Source organism: Hypanus sabinus, chromosome 10, assembly GCF_030144855.1.
Source record: "Hypanus sabinus isolate sHypSab1 chromosome 10, sHypSab1.hap1, whole genome shotgun sequence".
Classification (NCBI taxonomy): Eukaryota; Metazoa; Chordata; class Chondrichthyes; order Myliobatiformes; family Dasyatidae; genus Hypanus; species Hypanus sabinus.
The window spans coordinates 38,954,381-38,971,399 of record NC_082715.1 but is presented as its reverse complement, the minus strand read 5'-3'; the positions used below and the strand labels follow the sequence as shown (position 1 = coordinate 38,971,399).

The following is a 17,019-nucleotide window of genomic DNA, read 5'->3' as shown; positions in this document are numbered from 1 at the left end:
TTATAAAGTGCTATTATTGCCCATGTTAGTTTAGTTTAGTATTTTTTTCAATATATATTTTTTCTCATATATAATTTCAATTTTTTTTTCTTTTCTGATGATTATTTTTGTTTTTTTTTATATATATATTTATATAGACTTGATTGATTTATGTACCTTTTGTTGATTGATGTTTAATAGGATATTAGTATCCTATTACTAATGTAATCTCAAGTTTATTGAATTTGTAATCTATTCATTATTATGTGTTGTTTTTTTTTCTTATATATGAAATTTTGAAATTTAATAAAAAGATTGAAAAAGAAAGAAAGAAAGATTTTTGAATTTCCTCTCCATTTAGAAAATAGACTACGCATTTATTTATTGAGGTACAGTGCCGAATTAGGCCCTCTGAGCCACTTATTGCTTCTACCAAAGTGCATGACTAAACACTTCCCTATACTATGCTCCATTTGACACACTGTTGTCCATTCTCCCAATCTGTCTCAGTTCTTCCACAGATTCTCTGCTTTCTCAATACTACCTGTTTTTGTATCTTCTGCACACTTGACCACAAAGCCATCAATTACATCATCCAAATTGTTGACATACTATACAACGTGAAAAGTAGTTCCTCCCAGTGACATTAGGTGAAGAAAAAGAATTTCAGGATGTATATTGTATACATTTCTCTGACATTGAATGCATCTATTGACACGTTACCATTTCTTTAGTGTTTGTCTGTTTCATGAGGCTGAGCTTGACCCTCAGCCCAGCAGGGGTGGATCTTGTGCAAGGAGCAGGCTAGATTTGAACCTGAGACCTCTTGCTTTGAAGTCCAGGTTCAGATGGCAATACGTTGCCAGCACAGACATAACATGAAAAGAAGTGGTCTCAATAGCAACCCTTGTGGAAACCCACTCATCACTGACTGACTACCAGAACTGACCCCCTTTATTCCCACTCTTTCCCTCCTGCCAGTCAGCCAATCTGGTATCCATGATAGAATCTTCCCAGTAATACCATGGGCTCTACTCTTGTTAAGTAGCCTCATGTGTGGTACCTTGACAAAGGCCTTCTGAAAATCCAAGTAAATATGTTTTTTTTTATCTGAAACCCAGTCCTGTGGCCTGCTAATCTGAACATGTGATTGTGAATGCTATGGATGTAGGCAATGCATCACTTGAAACTGGAACATAGAACAGTACAGCACAGGAACAAGCCCTTCAGCCCACACTATCTGCACGATCACAAAATGTCATTTTAAACTAATCCCATATGCCTGTAGATGGGCCACGCGCCTCTTTTCCTTGCCAGTTCATGTGTCTTCCTAAATGCCTCCTAAACATTGTTATTATATTTGCTTCTGTACCTCTCCTGGCAATCTGCTCCAGGTACCTAAAATACTGTCAATAAAATTTGCCTTGCTTGATTTACAAGGAGGGTTGAGGAAGGTGGATTATTAATTGTGGGCAACAGAGCACAACAAAAGCAAAGTTTTTGACAATGATTGGAAAATCCAAAGTGTAAAAGTCCATAGGAAAGTGGTAAACTGTATCCAAAACTGAGTGGCAAAATGGAAAGAGGAATGTTTCTTTAATAACAGGAAGGCCATACTGTACTTCACTTTCCACTAACTTGCTTTTTTACCAATGATTGAAATTTAAATATTTGGGCCATGATAAAGGGGTTTGCAGGTGATATAACAATGCACTGTGCAGTTGACAGTTGACAGGTGGAAAATGTTAGACTGCAAGAAGGTGTGCCAAGCTGGGAAGAAAAAAATGGTAAATGGAATTCAAGCCAGCAGGATGTAAAATTGTGTTTCTGATATGCTGCAATAAGGCAGGGAATCAGACAATAAATGGCAGGATACTGAGATATGTGAAGGAACAAGCTGTCCTAGAAGTGTACCTTTAGATAGCAGAACACATTCAGAAAGTGGTTAATAACTGCATGCAGTATAATTTCCTTAATTAGCCAACACAGAAATCTGTAAAGCCAGTGATGCCTTGGCATAATAGTTAACTGCACTAATTAGACCACATGGAGTTCTGTATACAGTTCTACTCATCATTCAAAGGAAGTATGTGTTTGAACTGGAGGAGATTTACAAGCATGTTGCTAGGCTTAGATAACTGTGGTTCCAAAGGAAGATGTAAAGACTGAGGTTGTTTCCTTGGGAACAGTAGAGAATGAGAGACTTATTGAACAGTTTAAAATTGAGGGTCATAAGTAGACAAAGTCAGATGGGCCAATCTTACTTTGTGAAGGATCAAAACCAGGGGTGTAGATTTAATAATAGAAAATTTAGATGGGAGATGAGTTAATTTTTCACCCAGATTGTGGTCAGGGATCTATAATTTCTTGTGCGAAGGGTAGCTAGATGCAGAACTATGATCACATTCAAGCTGCACTCGGATGTGTGACCTGCAGGGCAGTGAATTTCATGTTGTAAAGTGGGACTAGATGGGACAGCATCTTTTCATCCTCTGTAGAAACAATGGGCTGAATGGCTTCCTTCTGTATCATAAACTTTTATGATTCTAATTCTTTTTGCTTAAATCCTTCTATAATTTTCAGTGTCATATAAGCAAGAGTGGAAAACCTTCAACAAAATGTATTACTTGAAGTAAACTCAAATGAAGCTTGATGACTTTGGCAAAGATGAAAGCTAGTGGTGTAAACTGATTCACCAATCACAAGAGAATTTTCCTCACTATTGAATGAGACTCAGAAGAATGCTTCTTTGTTCTGTTCACTCCCAGGTATACAGGTTCTAAAGCTTAGCTTTAAGTATTGAGCAACAAAAGTCTTGTAAGTTGTATCTACTCTGTCTGCTCATTGATCAACCCTGAATGGAGATCTCAAATTAAAAACTCAAATCAATTGAAATAATCCAGCTGTGGTTGTGAAAATTTCCTTAAACCTGATATAAAGTGGATTTCTGCAAACCATTTAGCTAATGTTTTGCCAGAGCTACCACGAGTACAAAACTGTAATAATAACATAAGCATTGCCACTGGCTCACAGGTGTAGCAAGTTCAATCTCTTGTTTCCATGTAATTATCTCTCCTGTATTCTCTGATGTGCACTGTCCTTCAGCTAAATGATGTATCGACTTTAAAATTCTCATCCGCTGATATACCGCATTGTAGTCTTGTCCCTCCCTAGCTCTGCAAACGAGTCTAGACACAAAGCTCTGGAAAAAAATTATAATTGTTTCAGTCTCCCTCTTAGACACCACTAACAATTATGCTCCACCATCTTGGCCATGTTTTCAGCTGCAGGACCCATTGGATATCCTCTCCCTGCCTTTCCAGCATATTTTCTGTCTCTAGGGCATTCCTTAAAATGAGCCTCTTTAGCCAGGTTTTAATTATCTTCTATGATGAAGGTCCTGACGAAAGGTCTTGGCCCAAATCCCCAACTGTTTACTCCTTTCCATAGATGTTACCTGGCCTGCTGAGTTCCTGTAGGTAGGTAGGTAGGTGTGTGTGTGTTAGATTTCCAGCATCAGCAGATTTTCTCATGTTTGTGGTCTTCTGTGATAGATGCTTTTCAGTTTTTGGATACTCGCTCCTGAGGTGCTTTGAGACTTTTATGACAATAAAGGCACATTATTAATGTAAACTGTTGCTTTGTGAGACAAAACATTATTTGGTGTCCATTTCCAACAAATCTTTGAATGAACTTGCTCTTTGGATGATTGCTTTGCACTCCACCACCGAAACTGGAATGATCTCCAGGAATGTTGCTTTTATTGAAACGAAGTTTGTTTCAACGGTGAAGAACTTTGCTCAACAGCAGACTTTAGTTTTGATCAGTTTAGTTTATGGATGCAGTGCAGAGTTAATACTAGATTACTGTAAAAGTTATTATTGAAATTACTAATCATTGTTAACTTTACACAATAGATGCTCTTCACTTTATAACCAAAGTTCAGTGGTTCTAACAGTGCAAGCTCTATAAGGGATGCTTTTCACTTGTGCATTGTTACCCCAGTGCTGGGAGCACAGCAGTTGAATACTCAGGGCAAACATTCTCGCAAGTTACAGAGGGGCTGAAAAGTACTGCCCAGCGCCTGGAATGACTGAAGGATAGTGTGACTGTGAGGCATTCATTCTGGAATCATTCACTGCTCCAACCTTTTGTCCCACTGTGGAATCTGTACCTTACTTTAACAATCATGGGCACCGTGCTCTACTTTCTGCGGTACTCATAGGAACTCCTTGGAATGCCTCCAAGTCCCACAGGTGCAGAAAACGAGCGGGCAGAATAGGTATTTCTTGGGGATTGGTTCTACCCGAGCTTGCATTGGGTTTCGTGAAATCATTTGGGCTGGAAACATTAAAAATGCTGGAAACACACAGCAGTTCAGGCAGCATCAGGAAAGAGGAAAAAGTCAATGTATTATGACTCCTTCAGAACTGAAGTTGTACTTGTCCTGTTGCCAGGTTGGGATGTTGCCCTGTAGGCCTCGTTGTGTAAAACTACTAACTACACACCATCTCTTTTGTTGCATTATGACTATAATACACTGAAGTGAATAGGAAATAACATTACTTGTGTTGGTATCGAACTGTGGCACAATAACGGGAAGCAAAGTTAACATCAGCGATAATTGTACATGATAACAAAGCTAGCCCCAGTGTTGAGTATCAGCTGAACAGTTCATCACTATTGACATAATGATACCCACATTACTGTATACCTTGCTATAGGCTGTATTTTTTAGGTAGGCTCAATGGGATTCATAATAAATGTGTATATATACTGTATATATGTTATATATCACTGGTCCGGACTTAATAAATAATTTCAGTTTAAATTACTGTTGAGAATTTTAATCTAAAGCTTATTATGACTGAATTGTGAAATTATTTGATGCAGCAGTAGATGGTAAAAACTATGTCATTCAAAGAATAATAGCATTGGATTTTATATTGTGTCTGAATGTAGATGAGTCAACTGAATGTTTGCTCTCTAAGGCTCAGCTGGAGTAACTTAGCCTGGTGTTTGGCTACTTATCCAGAATGGTGTCTCCAACATATTTCATTTTCAATGGATTTCAATATTTGAATTGAGATCATTGTTACTCAGAATTTGTATTTATAAGTGCTTGTGGGAGCCATCAGTCATGGTGACCTCAGTCTAGTATCATTTTCCTTTCAAGCTTTGAGGCACCCGTGAAAAATGTGTGCTCTTTGATTGTGAATTTGTGCCTAAAAAGCTGGAAATATTGTAGGTGTGAGTTAGGTTTAAAATGAAGATTCTGACTAATGCGTAGAAAAGTGTTAACCAGTCTGCTAGTGGATTGAATGCCTGCTAACCTTACTTTCTCTTGAACCCTGTGAAAAAGTGAACGTACACTGCAGCAGATGCATCTTACAGCCCACCACTGGATAGAAGCCAGCAAGCACAAGAACTTGGGATGTCTTTGGATCTCCAGGGCAGCAGAAATTGGAGAAGTGAGAACTTTTAGAGCAATTGCGATCTAGATTTCTGTGAAGCTCCTGATCTCTGGAAGTTGGAGTTTTATTATGCTGAGTGTCCCATCCCACACTTTGGGATTGCTGAAATCCTTTGACTCTCTGAAGCTGAAATTTATTTTACTCAGTGATAAATAGGCCCTTCTGACACTTCGAGCCATGCTGCTCCAGCAACCCTGATTAACCTTGAGCTAATCACAGGTCAGCTTACAATGCCCAATTAACCTACCCGGTATGTCTTTGGACTGTGGGAGCAAACTGAAGCACCCAGGGGAAACCCCGTGCACTCCATGAGAAGGGTGTACAGGGAGTCCTTACAGAACAGTGCCAGAACTGAACTTGGAACAACTGTAGTACTGTTCCTTCGTGGTGCCCAAATTTCCACACCTGTACTCCTGTGAACGTGCTGCTTTTGCTGTACTTGACTGCCTTGAAAGTTACATCCCATGTATCAGTCTGGATGCTTTTTGGTCTGTGTCTTTAGGTGAGACAGGCACAAGACGTGTCTGCTTTTTATGACAAGTGCAAGTAGGGAAAAGCTATCCAAGTGTTCACTGCCTTGGAGTAGCAGCAGAAAATGATGATCAATCATTCAGTAATTATTAGTAAAAATGTGGGAGTTGGATGAAATGGGCACTGTATTTTAAATTTATTGTTATAAATTCATATTATTAATTGAATGGATTGCACATAATTAGACACTTGGCAAGGACCAATAAAAAGAAGTTGGGTTTAAGTGGAGCAGACTTTGTGGGAGTGGGCCATTGTTGGAGTGGGGAGTTAAAGCTTTGGCTCATTGAGGCTTAGTAGTGGCATAGACTGCAGTTAGATTTCTTTCCATTATTTATTCTTGCTTTATTTCTTGTTGCACATTTAGAGTAGTGGGGATGCCAGACACTAGAATGCTCCTCTTGCAGAATGTGGGAAGGTGAGGAGACCTCCATTACCCTGGATGACTACACTTGTAAGCAGTGCATCCAGCTGCAGCTTCTAACAGACTGAGTAAAGGAGCTGGATGAACTCTGATCACTCGGGAGGCTTAAAGGTTGCTAGGATATACAGCGAAGTAATTACATCTGAAGGTGTGGAATACAGGTAACTGGATGACCATCACGAGGATGGATAGGGGATATGCAGCCAGTGCAGAGTAACCCACTGGTCATCCCCTCAACCACAGGTATACCACTTTGGATACTGTTGAGCGGGGGTGGGGGGAAGCCACAGCAGTCAGGTCTCTGGCACTGAGTCTGGCTCAGAAGGAAGGGGGTAGAAGAGGCAAGCTGTACAGATGAGGGATTTGTTGGTTAGGGGAATAGATTGGAGGTTCCGTGGATGAGAATGAGATTCCCAAATGGTTTGTTGCTTTCTGGATGCCAGAGTCGGGACATATCAGATCGAGTCCACAACATTCTTAAGTGGATGAGCCAGCGGTCATGGCCCACATCAGTATCAATGACATGGGCAGGAGGGGTGACAAGGTCCTGCAGAGTGAGTTCAGGGAGGTAGGCCCTAAGTTAAAGGTCAGGGCCTCCAGGGTTGTGAGCTCAGGATTTTAGAGAAATTTGAATTGGTACATGGATGGGAAAGATATCCCATCTGGTCCAGATGCAGGTCAATGGGACTAGGCAGATTAATGGACTAGATGGGCTAAAGGGCTTGCTTCTGTGCTTAATGTTTTATGACTCTGACTCTATTCCGCAAGCTGGAAGGAGGAGCACATCAAGGAACAGAACATTGTGGACACAATTTTACACCAATATATTCAGTCTGGCTATTTTAGTGCTGCATTATATTGAATCCATTTATGAAATAATGCAATGAAAGCCACATGATATATATTGATTTGTTCTGTTCTGGGAGGTCTCCCTGTTTACTGCCCCTCATCATTCTCTCCCTTGCCAAAGCAGAGGTTATTTCCCACCACAAAACCGCACATCAGCACCATTCTGGTGATTCCTCCCCACCTCCCCCCACCCCCCGATTTTCTCAATCACACCATTATTCCACAGTGCAATGTGTCATATTGAACTCACTGCCATTGAATCCACCTGGCCTGTGTTTGGGAGGCTGTACAGCACAAATCACTGCTGCAGTAAGAGCACATCACAATTTCTGCAGCGTCTTTGCTACAAGATGCTATTTCAGTCATGTTAAATGTATCATTAGTTGCTGCTACTTGGCACTAACTGTTGTTGCTTAAAACAGTCCTTTGTGATTCGTAAACGAGTAAATATTATATCATTGAGTAATCTTGATTTCTATTTGGTGTCTGCTCACTGCACCAGCATATGCTCTCCTTTACATTTTGTGAAAAAAATTGCCATTTGAAGTGTATTTGTGTTTAATTGATAGGAAGAGTCATTATTTGTAAGTGTGGGTGGTTCTGAGTTCTTGCCAAAAGTGTATTACTTGATTACCCGTATTAGTTTGGACTGGCACATGGAAAATCTCTACAGATGAGCTATCCGTCTGCAATTCAAGTAATTGAATCATGTGTGCCTTCTATAGATTTATTTCTCAATTGTGCAGCGCCAAAATGGATGACTTAAAAAGCAATTAGAGTACTTATTTTATTCACTTATCCTTCTCGTATTTGAATCAGATTTGATTTAGCAGATATTCCTTTTAATTGTTTTAAATAATCTAGTCAAATGGGATTAAGCAGTTGATTATTCAGTGTTTCAAATTAAGAAGAAAGTAAGTCCAGCAAATTATTTCAGTTTTATTTTTCTGGGACTATGCTTTCCAGTGTAAAACATTAATAAAATATAGACCTGATTGATTGAATTGAATTTATAAATATATGAATTTATAAATTTATATTGCGAAATATTGTGCTGGACCATGCCTCACACCTCGCACTGGGTTGGTGTTAGATCCCTGTTGTACTTGGTGTTAGTGTCCACACATTTCCCCCATGTCAGTGAGGCCTTGTTGCTGCAGCTGTTCCCTGTTCTGTGACATGGTCTTGAGCAACACTGACCGCTTCTGACAGCTTCCCAGGAGTCTAGGAACTCAAATAAATTTAATTTCAAATTACTTCCATAAACACGATACACAGAGTGAATTCCGATTAACTTGGACACATCGAAACCAGTACATTGGGCCCAATTAAGCAGCCGGCCCAACTAACTGAGGATTCATGGAAATAGCTAAAAAGATATTAAAAAGACCAACTACCATTTAACTGAGCAACACATTATGTATTTAGGTGAAATACAGAAGAGTTTAGAACATTACCAATACTACTGCATACTATAAAACTGTGTGTTAGTTCCTTAAATTACCGACGAGGGAGTTTATCCAGTGTACTCTGCCGTATTCTTTTGATCGACTGATAATGAACAAAATCTGTGCAGATGCAATACAGATGATGGACTGTCTTCATACAACGCTTCTGGCATTTGTATCCTCCAAATCTTTATTTTCATTGTAACATTCAAGATTGTTGTTATCTTCAAATTCTTCATAGGTCCTAACTTGATGAAGTAGTGACGGTTCGTTTTCAATCCCGGCATCCCCAAGCTTCAGTACTTGAAACAGCAATAAGCAAAACAGTTCTGAGTTGTCTTATTGCTTATTTCTTGCAAACTACCAGTGACAAAAGATCCCTGCTTTTTGAACTGAAACACAAACAACTGATGTTATTTAAAAACTGTTCTCTTTAGGCACAGTGTAGTGTCTAACGCCCACACAAGTGCATGCAACTGACGCTGGTTTTTCGTCTTTAACAGTTATCCCAAATAAGAAGCTCTCAATTAACCAATAGCCCAATCAAGAGGAATCCACTGTACTTTAATATAAACACGACACACCACTCAGCTTCACTTCCTCTTCCAGGCGGGCCAATGACCCAACATAAATGAATGTGCTCATTGACACTTAATTCCCCAGTTCAATTCCTTGTGGAACACCCATAGCCTTCGGGTTGCAACCAGGATTGGAGTGGGAGGTCAGATTGGACCAAGTTGCTTCTCAGACAGGAGCTGATATGTTTCATCAACAATGTCTCAAAGCACTTCGTCATTGAAGTGAGACAGGTTATCACGTTCTTCATGGGCATCGGTACAATTGAAGGCTGCTTGAAGCAGTTGGGTATTTCAGACTACCAAAGCGAGAGTTTAAATATTTCAGAGAACACACCAGCCAGCTGAGAATCAGAATCAGGTTTAATATCACTGGTGTATGTCGAGAAATTTGTTGTTTTGTGGCAACAGTACATTGCAATACATAGTAATAAAAACTATAAATAACAATAAAAGGTACATATAAAATAACAGGAGGGGAAACACTACTGAGGATGTGTTCATGGGTTCATTGTCCAATCAAAAATCAGATGGTGGAGGGGAAGAAGCTGTTCCTGAAATGTTGAGTGTGTGTCTTCAGGCTCCTGTGTCACCTCCTTAGATGTAGGCCTCTACTTCTTTAGAAGTTTGTGAAGATGACATCTAAAAGTTTGATCAGCACAGGTCTTTCATACTCAGCCAGGCATTCAATATCTCGAGTGCCTGATTAACATTGCCTTCTATCAGTATGTAAACTGTGGTTCACAGTGGCTTAACAAACGGAGAAGGTGGGGAAGAAGGTGGATGGCATACTTTCTTTCATTGGTAGGGACATTGAGCATCGGAGTCAGGAAGTGATGCAATAGATGTCAGATGACACATGGAGTCTGGTGTCAGTTCTCATTGCCCCATTACAGAAAGTGGAGCGGGTGCAGAAGAGGTTTACCAGGATGCTGTGTGCATTAGCAGGTATGAGCTGTAAGGAGAGGTTGAACAAACTCGGGTTGTTCTCCCTAGAGAATCAGAAGCTATGGGGTCACCACATAGAGCTTTTCAAAATTATGAGATGCATAAATAGGGTAGACAGCCAGAATCTTTTTCCCAGGGTAGAATTGTCAAACACAAGAGGATGTGCTTTTGCATTCAATGGGGGGAATTTTAAAGGGGCAAGTCTCTGATACAGAGAGTTTACCTCTCTGGGGCAACCATGGTGTGTTCCTGCAAGCAAGTTGGAGGAGATTAAGAGGCTTTTAGATAGATACCTAAATATGAAGGGATATGCATGACATACAGAAGGACATTTAGCATAAAATGGCATCAAGATTGGCAGAACATTGTGGGTTGAAGAGCCTGTCTAGTGCTGTACCTGTTAATGTTCTATGTAATTGCATTTCTCTGTAATATGCCTCTTATCAAATGCTGTAACGTCTGCCAGACTGTTCCAGCTTGCATTTGCGTTACAGGGCTCAGTGAATACATGGGCTCGGCAAGAAGGTGCTAAGTAATGTGAGAAGGACTCCCTCCTAATTCCGTCCGTCCCTCCATTCCTTCTGTCTGTTGCTGTGATTGCAAGCTCTGTGTGTAGTTCCCTATGGGAACCACACTGGTCCTGTTTTACTGACTGAACTCGTAAAGAATAGGCAGTGTATGTGCGCTGTGATAAAGCATACTCATAAAGGATGGTGAGCTGCAGTTTTGAGGCAAGTTCTCTTCCTACCACCTTTAAACATATAAGGCTATTGTGTTTCAGTGACTAGAAATTATGCATTGGGAAATTATTTTTCAATTTTTATGGTAATAGAGAGTAGATTGAATGGAGCCTTTAATTGTTCAAGCAATAAATCTGTTGGAAGTTTGTGTATTGTGCTAACCCCTGTAGCTATATTAGCAATATCAACATCCAGCATGGAGTTAATAGGTGAAAGATAACTGATGTGCAATACATGGCTCCAGCCCATTCATTAGCAGTGGATACTGACAGAGTGATATTAGTTCTAGGAGTGAGATCATTTAACCACTATGGCATGTTAATGGTCTGAGTGCTTCTTTCTTTGGCGCTGAGGCTTCCTAATAAATAAATAATATGAAACATAGAGACGTGCCTCTTCATCATTGTGCCTGAAATAGACAAGTGGAAGGCTGGGGGAGGGGTTTCGAGAACAACACTTAGACTTGGAAGGGCCCCTTTTGCTCAAATCTGAAAGGTGATGTCAAATAATTTAATTTCCTCTGTGATACATATTCCTTTCTAACTCTATCAACAATCTACCAAAATGGATTAGCTCCAAGAATGAGTTTAGAGAGGTGACTGGGGAAATAGCAAGGAAATTTGGCATCTCATTGATCTGCACTCTGGGTCATTATCTGCTTGTCAGTCATTTACTGACATAGTTCAGGCTGTACATTGCTTCAGGTCTGTGTTCTTTCCTGTTTTACATCAGAGATTAAGTCTAAAGTACATTTTGGGAAAGTGATAAATCACCAAGGGGACTCATGAGGGAAAACATTGACTTCCACAGCAAAGTGTGCCAGGAAGCAGCAATGACATGCATTTATTTAGTGTTTTTATTATTGTGAAACATCCTAAGGCACTGGTCAAGAGTGTTGGTAAATGAAATTTTACAAGTTTATGAAGTATTTTGGTTCAGAGATGATCAAAGCTTGGTCTAAATGGTAGATTTTTAGAATAGAAGGAATGAAGAAAAAAATAGAGATAAAAAGATCTTTAAAAATGGAAATAGGAGCAAATAATGCAGACTTAAAATGCTGAAAACATCCGTGGGTCAGGCAGCATCTGTGGAGAGAGAAACTGAGTTGATGTCTCAGGTCAGTAAATGAATCTCTGACCTTTTTTCTCTGACCAGGTGTTTTCAGATTTGGACATGGAGTCCGGAAGCGCAGGCATCAATGAAGAAGTAACAAAAACAGGGAAGTGCAAGAAACTAAAAATACAGGAAGTGCAGAAAACTAATCATAACTAATAAAATGGAGCAGGCCGTTCAGCCCATTGAGCCTGCTGTGCCATTTGATAAGGATGCAGCTAACAATGTCATTGGCCTCAGCCCTTCTTAACACACATCTCTTGGTTGTCTGTTGTTCAAAAAAAAACCCCTGCTGTCTACGCAGGGCTGGAAGAGGCTTCTGAGGTGTTGAAGAATGTGGACATGTACAGATTTGAAAACCAGGAAGAGGATCTTGACTAGGTTAATAAATGAATGGCACATTTCGACAAAATGATACCTCATGTAAACAAAGAGGGATATCAAATAATGAATACAATGCTGCTAGATGCAGAGGTCAGAGTTCAAATCCCAATTTTGGAATAAAAATTTGCTTCATAATCAGGAATTAAAAAAAAATCCATCATCAACAGCGATGACCACAATGCTACTGGATGGGCATTAGAAACATAGAAACCTACAGCACAATACAGGCCCTTCAGCCCACAAGGTTGTGCTGAACATGTCCCTACCCTACAATTTACTAGGCTTACCCATAACCCTCTATTTTTCTAGGCTCTATATACCTATCCAAAAGTCTCTAAAAAAGACCCTATCATTTCCACCTCCACCACCTTTGCCGGCAGCCCATTCCATGCACTCACCATCCTGAGTAAAAAACTTAGCCCTGATATTTCCTCTGTACCTACTCCACAGCACCTTAAACCTGTATCCTCTTGTGGCAACTATTTCAGCCCTGAGAAAAAGCCTTTGACTATCCACATAATCAACGCCTCTCAACATCTTATGCACCTCTATCAGGTCACCTCTCATCCTCCATCACCCCAAGGAGAAAAGGCCGAGTTCACTCAACCTATCCTCATAAGCCATGCTCCCTAATCCAGGCAACATCCTTGTAAATCTCCCCTGCACCCTTTCTATGATTTCCACATCCTTCCTGTAGTGAGGTGACCAGAACTGAGCACAGTACTCCAAGTGGGGTCTGACCAGGGTCCTACATAGCTGCAACATTACCTCTCGGCTCCTAAACTCAATTCCACGATTGATGAAGGCCAATACATCATATGTCTTAACCACAGAGTCAACTTGCGCAGCTGCTTTGAGTGTCCTATGGACTCGGACCCCTAGATCCCTCTGATACTCCACAATGCCAGGAGTTTTACCATTAATACTATATTCTGCCATCATATTTGACCTACCAAAATGAACCAGTTCACACTTATCTGTGTTGAACTCCATCTGCCACTTCTCAGCCCAGTTTTGCATCCTGTCAATGTCCCACTGTAACCTCTGACAGCCCTCCACTCTATCCACAAGACCTCCAACCTTAGTGTCATCAGCAAACTTATGAACCCATCCCTCCACTTCTTCATCCAGGTCATTTATAAAAATCACGAAGAGTAGGGGTCCCAGAATAGATCCCTGAGGCACACCACTGGTCGCTGACCTCCATGCAGAATATGACCTGTCTACAACCACTTGCCTTCTGTGGGCAAGCCAGTTCTGGATCCACAAAGCAATGTCCCCTTGGATCCCATGCCTCCTCACTTGCTCAATTAGCCTTGCATGGGGTACCTTATCTTAAGAACCTATCTGGTTCACTGAAAACCCTCAGAATGAACATTTGCAATCCTAATGTGACACCAGACCCACAAACATGGTTGACTTTACAATGCCCTTTGAAATGGCCCATCAAGCCTTTTCAATGCAAGAGTAAATGGGAGTGGGCAATAAATGCTGATTTGCCTGCAATGTGCAAATCTCAAAAATACAAATAAATAAAAGGCGCAAAATGTCATGTGATGAAGGTTCATTTCTTATTCTAACCAACCTTTGGAAAAAGTTCACAAGCTCTGTTTCACATATGCTAAACTGAAAGAAAATAAAGTGTAAAGGTGCTTTTGATCCCTGTAGAAAACACACCAGATCTTTGCTTATTTTTTTAAAGTAATGTTTGAATACATTTCTCCACTCAATTTCTCTTGGTTAAAATTTCACAGCCTGTTGAATTGTGCCTGTAGTAACTTGTTGGGCTTTCCTTGGTTCCGTCAGCATGTCAGAGTGTTCTGAGTGGTGAAAGAGAACGCTTGATACTGAACCTTTGATTTGTCCCGTATCAGCATGTAAAGCTGTTCAAAAGAATAGTGGATGTTCTTGTGTGTTTCTACTTCAAAGCAACCCTTTCTGTCAATAATCTTTTCAATTGGACAAAGATTCTCTTGGGCAATGTTTTATTTTAAAGGTGTTGTCTGGTTTGAAGAAACTATTGCAAAAAGCTTGTTTTGCTGATGTTGTTTTGTGTGCTGTGTCCTACTGAGCATTGTGGGCATGCCGTGTCGGCGCTGGAATGTGTGGCAACACTTGCGGGCTGTCCCCGGCACACCCTCGGGTTGGTGTTAACACAAACAATGCATTTCACTGTACATTTCAATGTACACAGGATAAATAAACTTATATCTTGACTCCTAAAGTATGTTCCTAAGAGTTTGCAGATTTACCAGAGTACTTCAGGAATTATAGCGCTGGGCAGTAGTTACAGAATTTCACACTGGGCTGGCAGGTGCCAGTGCAATATTCAGATGTAAGTGTGTGGCAGGCAGCTGAGATTGTGGAATTTTTATGAATATTGGTTTATTATTGTTACATATACCAAGATACAGTGAAAAGCTTGTCTTGCTCTCTGTTCATATGGATCAAATCAATACAAGGTGCATTGGTGCTTGACAACTCTTCTGGCTAATCCCCTGAGCTTGCTTGTGCTCCTGGTGGAACTCAAAATGTCAGTCATCTTAATTGACAACAAAATAGCTCTTTCAAAAACAATATTGGGAAAAGACACCATTTCTGTCTTAGTAATTGCTGATTTATTATAATTCAGTAATGAACGCACACTTGTAACGGCTGAGGTCTTGGTCTGCTTCATGTACATTCCCCAGCTCTGGGTCATGCTAAACGATCAGTGCCAACTCGTGGATGGTTTGAATACTCTCCTGCACTTCCAGTGGAGACCCAGGATTTGCCCTGTATCTCTTTGATCCACGTGTTGGGATGTGGTTGATATTGGCAAAGTTGCAAAGGAAAAGTGACTTGTGGCAGGGATTGTAGTAATGATGTTCATGCACTGAGATTAATTACAGAATTACATGTTCTTGTCAGTGAGGTGCATAAATTGAAGAGGAATGTAGCATCAACAACATTGACTCAACTTTAAAAACTATAGTTGCATCATTAACTTCATTGTCTTTTCTTGTTTCCATACATGCTTTAACCTCCCAATCCATATTACTTTCTCAGAGCTCTTCAATAGGAAGTATCAGCTCTGTTGTCCTTGCCTGACCTGCTTATTTCTAGTAGTTTTGCTGTCTTTTTCAACATGTATGCTGACAACTGTCAGCTCAGTGAAACACTGAGCAGTATCTCACAATTCCTCTTCTGTGTATAATTTGTACTTTCCCCCTGTTTGATTAACTTTCTAATTGCTCATATTTATGAAGTTCTTCCACATTTTGGCCTAGTCTTCTAATTTGTTCATATTCTACTGCTTCACATTAATGCTGTTTTGCAATGTTTATTCTCTTCATTAGATGTGTGTCATCTGTGTCTTCGTGCTGTGATATAGCCACAGTACGCACAGTTAACATTGGCCCCAAGGACTAATTCTCTCGTAACTGTGCAGAATTGCAGAATGAAAACACAATGTATAGTAAAGGTTTTGTGAGATCAGAATGGACAAAATTCATCTGGTTACATGTTTAGAAGGATACAAGTGGCATGGAAAATAGAATTTTAAAAAATAGTCCTAAAAGTAGTTACCTTTGCTTAGGAGGTGAAAAAAAGTAGCCTTTGAAAATACAGTGGATTCCAGTTAATTAGGTCATATAGGGACTCAGTATGTTTGGCCAAGTTAAGTGCCTGTTCTAATTATCTGAAGTTTTATGGAAATAATTAAAAAGATTTGAAAAACACAAATTATCATTTAACGGAGTAACAAATTACTGTGTGTACTTAAATGTAATACAGAATGAATTAGAACACTAACAATATTACAACGGTACTATATAACTATATGAGTTAACCACTATTAACTCATTGTGGTTACAGGTAGAGAAATTCATTGAGTGTACCTCAGCTGGCATAGTATTCGATTGGTAAACTATCCATTCTTAGCCCCTTAAAGCATTGAGGTTTAACACTTTTCTCAATAACCAGCAATTTATTTTGATCAATTCCTGACATACTTGAAAAACACAACACCATTGTGCGATCCACTGCTTTCGTGGAACCTGATAGTGTTGTGTGTTTGTAGCAAAGGGAACTATCCAGCATGGACCATAACAAAGGCTTTTTGCACTGCTATTGTAGGTATCATCTGCACAACATTTTTGAAGCAAGTCTGGGAGTTTCGTAGATTTCCAAGATTCTGCACACAGTTCCAGCACTACCTTTCTCTCTGTGTGCTTTCCTGAATTTAATGTGGTGCTTATATTTCCATCGAAACAACCAACCATCTGTTGCTTTAAGATCTTTATGGCCCGGCTTCTTAACTAGCTGTTTGGACTTGTTTTTTTAACATTGCTCCACTGACGTGCCACTTGTCTAGTGACAATGGAAAGCCATTAATTGAGGGCCTCTTCAACATCTGGACCCTTTTGTTTATGGGATGTTGTCTGTTGTCCCTCAAATAATGCCCATTCTTCTTGCAGGCTGGTTTGCTAATGTATCAAGTGTGCAGTTGCAGATTTTGGCATTCCACTTTTCTCTGCCCACTGAGCATGAGTGGTGTTTGGTGGATAGCTTTCAATT

At 40.1% G+C, this 17,019-nt stretch overlaps 1 protein-coding gene across 1 annotated transcript in view; it reads left to right on the top strand.

Annotated features, from left to right (window-relative positions):
- The window catches only part of gareml (GRB2 associated, regulator of MAPK1-like), a 148,953-nt gene that overhangs the window by 52,309 nt on the left and 79,625 nt on the right, over positions 1–17,019 (top strand). The window lies entirely within an intron of this gene.